The sequence below is a fragment of the Mus caroli genome, chromosome 7 (assembly GCF_900094665.2).
Source record: "Mus caroli chromosome 7, CAROLI_EIJ_v1.1, whole genome shotgun sequence".
Lineage (NCBI taxonomy): Eukaryota > Metazoa > Chordata > Mammalia > Rodentia > Muridae > Mus > Mus caroli.
In genome coordinates this window covers 61,032,751-61,040,094 of record NC_034576.1, presented here as the reverse complement: position 1 = coordinate 61,040,094, position 7,344 = coordinate 61,032,751, and positions in this window count along the sequence as shown.

The window sequence follows — 7,344 nt, the reverse complement described above, 5'->3', positions numbered from 1 at the left end:
GAACTTTGTCTCTGTAACTCCTTCCCTGGGTGTTTTGTTCCCAATTCTAAGAAGGTGCACAGTGTCCACACTTTGGTCTTCATTCTTCTTGATCTCCTTATCTTTAAAACTAAGTTGGGTTTCTTTTAGACAACAGAAAGATGGACTTTATTACTATTATTATTATTATTTACTTTTCTACTTAGGCTATTGTTGGTTTTTTTTTCAACCCCATTTTCATTTCAGTTTGAGTCCTCTTTAATGTTTTTAGCTACTAATTGAATTCAATTCTCAAGTCTTGGGTTGTCTTCATCATTTCCATCAGCCTTATCTTTGTGTTTTCTTAGGCATCTCTTAGATTTCGTCTCATTTAGCTCTTTTTCCTTGAATTCATTGAACTTTTTCTTGGTGTCTTCCTTAAATTTCTTGAATTCTTTGATGAAGTTTATGATTATTCTTTTTATATTCTGAGTCCTAGCGTCCATCTAGGAGATTCTTGTTGTTGAATCAAATAGGATCAGGAATCAAGGAAGCAAGCAGGCATCACTGTTCTAACATTTGACAAAGATAGATTTTAAAATATTTTAATATTACTGGTAGGATTTGGAGAGAAGATACTGGCTTGATCTTTCATATTATTTGTATTTTTGTAATGGGATATGCACATGTGGTTTCTGAGTTTATTATGAATAAAGCAGGTTAGGGAAGAAGAGAAGATATGGAGTCAGGTTGGACCTGTGGGTTGATAATGGCTTAGATGGAATCAAGTTAGGTGGACAGAGAACCCTGGGCTAGTATACAGGATGTGCTTCTTGTTCTGAGCAGGGATTGTGGACACAGATGAGGCTGAGTGGAAAGGTAGGGTATGATGTGGGGGAGTCCTCTTGTTTGGAGGATAGGTCCAGAGGATCCTGGACCAAGCTTAGAGATCCTTTTGCAGTGAAGTCAGGGAAGGTTAGTCTAGGCTAATGCACTGGTTGTGGACCACAGTTTAAATTAGCTAAGTTATGTAAAAGGCATGTATGAGGACCCAAGGTCAGGTGTCCCCAATAGGCTAAACCCTGGAGGAAGACTATGGGAAGTCTATACAAAAACTGGAAGGGTGGAGGGGACAGCCCATATGAATTTCTTTTAAAAGATATTAAATCAGAAGTGACCTAGATGAGGTCTATAGGTGTTTACAGGAAGGGCAGGTCTTTCCTGGTGGAGATCTAGAATGTGGCTGTAACCCAGTTACCCAGTTAAAGTTGGTCAAACTAGCCTGGGATACAGGATGGTGATCCAGGCTGGAACTGGAGGAAGATGTGGTAATTATGTATATCTCAAGGGCGGGGGTGATGAAAGCATTTCAGGAGGAATCTATGTGTGGCTATAAGTAGAAAAGGTCCTGGCTATGGCAATGGAAGAGGTATTCAAACTAGGCCCATCTGGGATATGGGACTGTGTGAAGTCTAGAAGTTGGCTACTAGCAGGCACAGGTGGCCAGACTAGGCTGGGGCTAAATATGATGGGTTGTGGGAAATGAGTATCAGTTGATATGGGGTACTCACCAGGCTAGTCCCTGGAAGAGGATGTGGGAGTCTATGTATGGAATGTGGTGATGGAGAGGGTGCCTAGTCTAACTTTCTATTCAAAACTGTTAACTCGGTGAACCCAACTTGATTTTTTACAACAATGGACCAATTTAGAGAATAGAACACTGATTCTTCCAGGATTTGGAAGCTAGGGTTTTGTTTTTTGTTTTTTTTTGTTTTTTGTTTTTTTGTTTTTGTTTTTTTTCTTGGCCCATCACCCAAGAGGCATGAGGATTGTCTCAAAATGTAGGCCACCTGAGGCTATATAGCAAGATCCTGCATCAAAAAGTACTTTTCAAAAATAAAGAGAGAAAAGAAAAGAAACTCTGTTGAAGAAGGCAGTGTTCTTTATGGTAACATCATCTTTTATCCTTGAAATGTCTCAGTGCCACCTGCCCAAAGGAACCCAGTTCTCACTCCTGTAGAACTAAAGAAAAAAAAATGTCCTTAATTTTTTGTTCTTCTAGAAGGAAATACAATGCTCCAAGCTATAAGGTTTTATTAGACTCAACCTTCAGATATTTCTGCTTATTGATCATAAAAGCTCATATAGCCCCTGACTTATGATGGCTCTACTGCTGATATTTTTGTTTTATGGCAGGGCATTCAATAGAAACCATAGCTCAAGCTTTGAGTCATAGGTAAATGATGTGCGACCCGATCCTTTCTTGAGATGCTGGGCAACTGCAGCCACCAGACAACTGTGGGGAAACAGCAGGAACACTGCAATGCTTTCTTACCTAGGCTAGAATGTGTGAGAGGCCAAGTATATTACATGTCCAGTGTATGTGCACATGTATGTATACGTCTATGTGTGTATATGAGTATATGTGCATATGTATGTGTATGTGCATGAGTGTGTGTCTGTATGAATGTCCGTGTGTATAAATGTGTGTACATATGCATGTCTCTAAGAGTGTGTGCACATGCGTATGTGCGTGACTATGTGCTATTGAGGATCAACTCAGGTCCTTGTAAGTAGTAAACAAGTGTTCTACAACACTTACACTCCCGACTCCTTACCTACATTTTGACTTCAAGTATTTTCTATTTATGATGGTTTAATTAGGACAAAGTCCTACTGTAAGTTGAAATATACCTGTGAGCATTTTTACTGAAAATTACAATAAACCATTGCTTCACTAGTGACAGTCATCCGGACTAGTGCTGCCTGAATTGTCTGTTGGCTGGTACACTGCTTTCCCAAGTATGGGCGTGGGGTGAACTCTTCCTTTGCTATGTACTCGGATTCTCAAGCTTATACTAGTTTATGAGACACGGCAAGAGAACTGCTGAGGAAAACAGGAAGGTGAGACTGCAGAATTAGAAAGCAAGGAGAGGCAGCATGTTAATCCAAGTGCTCCAAAGTGATTACAATGATCACAAAGAAGGGCTTTTGGTTAGCTGAGTCAAAAACCTTGATCCAAGCAGTGCTTAGTGATTGTAATCTCTGCTGTGTCTGAGGAGTCCTGTCAGTTCTTTTGGTTTTCCAGCAGTGGCAAAGCTTTATTCCCCTTTACCAATCAATACATCTCCTCACTCTCTTCCCTGTCTCATTGTGTTAGCTAAGACTTCTGGCACATGGTGTAAAGGAGTGACAAGAAAATGTACCCAGTCTCTGCCCTAATCTCCAAGAGAAGTGCCTTTTACTAATGGCATACTGTAGGCATGAATTAGCTGTGCAGACTGTAGACAGTTTCTCATAGCTGACATGATTCTTCTTTTCTTTTAAATTGGATATTTTCTTTACTTACATTTCAAGTGTTTTCCCCTTTACAGGTCTCTTTTTCAGAATCCCCCTATCCCATCTCTTGCCCCTCCTATGTCTATGATGGTGCTCCCCCACCCACCCACCCACTCCTGTCTTCCCACCCTGGCATTCCCCTGCACTGGGGCATCAGACACTGAGGTGATATTTATTGTTCTAGGGCATTGGGAACTTTCATCACAAAAGGCTACCAGATTTTGCCCTTTCTGCAGCGATTGTTTTGATCAGGTAATATTTTCTTAGTTTGTTGATATGAAGTATATTGGCTTTCAATTATTAAAAACATTAAAGAATCCCTCTTGATTGTGGTGTTTAAATATTTCTAATTCAAAGTAGTATTATTCTTACATACAAGCTCTTGAGGGTTGTGCCAAGGGTATCATTGTGTGTAATGTATGTATGTATGTATGTATGTATGTATGTATGTGTTTGTATGAGATTTAGGCTGAGTGCAGCATGTGGAATTTTCACAGTGTGGTAGCAGGAAAAAGTCCATTTCAAATCAATTGCTAGTGGTGTTGACCATGGTTAAGAGAATACGGAGGAGAGAATTTCTTTTAGAAAAACTTCTAGCATCTGAGCCAAGGTTGTTCAGCCTTTCCTGACTGTCTTGCTTGTCTTTCTGTCAGCTAAGAGTTACAATCTGACCTGTCTACAGATGGGACAGAAGAAGTCCAGGCAGAGCCCCCTTTGCCTGTAAAACTGGAGCTGACCCCAGATGGCATTGTATACCACAAATGTCACTGAACACTGTGAATAGCCCTGGCTCTGAACTCTAGACGGACACACAGAGATACCTTTAACTCTGAAACACATGGGTTGGAGAACATTTGGCACTAGAAAGTGAAATGGGAAACAATTTTTTTCCTGGAATTTCATTAAAATATGGAATGAGATAATAGCAAACATGAATTGGGAACAAATTGTCCCAGTAATCATTATTTTTATACTTTTACCTTTTACATTTGTACCAAGAGGAAATGATTTTCTCGGTTCTCAGAATCACTTTGTGCTGTGTGAGTATCACTTCTTTTCTCCTCTCTTCTTCCTTTGATGGGGTTTTGTTATTCAGACTAGACATTATTTAAATTGACATCCATTTTGTTATGATGAGGTTTTCATCTTCCAGATTAACTGCAGGATCAAAGAACAAAGGACACATTTGAACACCCAGCCCCCTGTTTCTTTTGAAGAAAGAATTTAAAGCAAGGTCATTTTTTTCCTTTGAAACTTATCAAGATGACCTCTGACCCACCCCATTTACTATTTCAGATCAGTTTTTTTTAAATCTGCATCCATCCAGATGTGTGTTGGATCTAAAAGGCTCATGTGCCACTTCATCTCAGTCACCTGCTTTGCTCCTTAATGATATCGTCTATCTTTTCAAAGTGGGGAACAGTATGTTGCTTATTTTGGCAGCAGCTTCAGCTCTGGGCTGCCATACTGTTTTTTCATGGGTGTATTTGTTCCATAAATCCAGGGTCCTTTGAAGTACTTAGAATTGTTCTCTACCTCTGCCCATAAGGAGGCACATGCTCCACCTATAGTTGTAGTAACTTTGACTTTTATATGTTTTTTTTTTCTCACAGAAAATGGAACTGTCCATTGCCACTCCCTATCAAAGCCTATTGAACAAGAATTACTCCCTACTGAACTGAAGCAAGATTCTCTCTAGCATGTCAGCATCTTCAGGCAATAAAACAGGAGCACACAGAGATGTTACTGGGGTGACAAACTCCAACTACTGTACTGTTGACAACACTCAGCCACTGCTTGAGACACGTAACTTCATAGTTACTCTTCTTCAATATGGTGGGGCGAGGGTGGGACCCAGATCTAATGTTTGGTATTTGATTTCCCTAAGAATAGTGGTTTAGAAATCACAAATTATCCATGGGAGTTAAAGGTACATATTCTGCCTGCTACAAGCATTACAGTTCAAGGAGGGGTCAAAACACCAACAAAGCCACCAGGAGGATTTAAGTGGCAAAGGGCCAGTCTCATTATGAATAAGGAGATGTTCCCCTGACTTCACTGTCTCATTAAGATATCATGTAGAGTGCACAACATGTACTGTGTGGCCTCAGTCGTTTTGTTTTAACTGTCTCAGAAAAACCATACAAGCACAAGGAACCTCTTGTACTGGCAGTCATGTGAGAGGTAATTTAATATCTGACTTTTTTTTTCCTGCTTCAGACATACCATACTGTTTTCCACATTTTAGTGTTACTGATGTCTTCACACCAACATGATATAAACCAACATAATATACATTCCACTCTCTTTCTACTGCTTGGGAATTTGGGAAAAAATTCCTGTGTATCATGGAGCCAAGAAGCTATAGAGGAGTGTCTATCCTAAGAAGTTGGCTCCAGAGCATGCAGTTCACTCAGGGTCATGTGACCCACAGTCCACATGTCACGGTTAAATTCTCAGGCTCCATTTTAACTTTCTTGGATCACAGTATCTAGATTTGCGTTTTAGCATAGGTGATGGCCATCCTGAGAAACAGAAGACAGTGGCCTACATCTCTGGGATGACACAGCATTCCAGTATTGAAGACAATGATGGGGTCTAGCTTTTGGTCAACACCCACACTCAGATCTCAGTGGATACATGTGGGGGATGAACTGTAGTGGTAGTGGCAACTGTGGCACTCCAGACTCTTTCAATTTGCATTAAAATAGCAGAAGCTATGTAAACTTACAAAACTGGAGCATGGGGTCACATCATAGACATGAGGAAATCCTGAAAGACATAACACAGAAAAAGAGATATGTTGTCCGGCTATCAGACAGTGTGTGTGTGTGTGTGGGTCTCCCTTGGAAGATACAGGAAACAAGCTTAATACCTGTGAGAAGCAGTAGTGGTGGGAGATCTAGTGATAAGCTTCATAGAATACTGGAGATGTCCTATAAACTACACTGGAGATGACCTATAAAACTGGAGATGTCCTAAAAATGAGCCTGCATCAGATTCTCAGCTGAAGCTTTTATTCCCATTTTCCAAAAGCTCTCAGTGAGGGCAGAGTTCACCATACTGGGAACAAGGCATCCATAGCTCACTTACCTGCTCCATGTTTTCTCCTATGTGTCTGTGTGTGGCTTCCTTGCCATTGAGCAGCAGCTTATTTCACTCTTGTTTGGCCTTAATCCCTGTAGCCATCTCTGAAAAAAAAAAAAAAAACTCAACAAGTGAGTGAAACTACAGACATCTGGAAAAGATCAAGACCCAGTGTGATGGTTTGTATATCCTTGGACCAGGGAGTGGCACCATCTGAAGGTGTGGCCTTGTTGGAATAGGTGTGATCTGGTTGGAATGGGTGTATCACTGTGGGTGTGGGTATAAGATCCTCACCCTAGTTGCCTGGAAGTCAGTCTTCCACCAGCAGCCTTTGGATGAAGACATGGAACTCTCAGCTCCTCCTATGCCATGCCTGCCTGAATACTGACATGCTCCCACCTTGATGATAATGGACTGAACCTCTGAACCTGTAAGCCAGCCCCAATTAAATGTTGTTTTTTATAAGACTTGCCTTGGTCATGGTGTCTGTTCACAGCAGTAAAACCCTAACTAATACACCCAGGAAGGAGAATCCAGAAGATAGTACTAGCAAACTGAATTGGATATGGCTATTGACTGTATGTCTTATACACACAAGCTATGAAAATGACTAGGGGGCATATGTGAAAGAAACTTCAGAGGACTGGGCAGATATAATATAATATATATCTGAGAGACCACAGATTCTAAACCAGACTACTATATCCAGCAAAACTACCAATCACAATCAACAAAAAGGAAAACCATTCTTCCATAAAACCAATAGGCAATTTCTTTCTATCAGTATAGCTCTGCAGAAGTAACTAGAAGGAAACTCCAGTCTGAAGATGTTAACCACAACCAAGAAAACACAAGAAAGAATAATGTCAGAACAGTAAATCAAAAGATGGAGGAAAACCATAGCATAAAAACAAAATATCAAGAATCAACAAACACTAATTGTTAACTCTGAATATTATT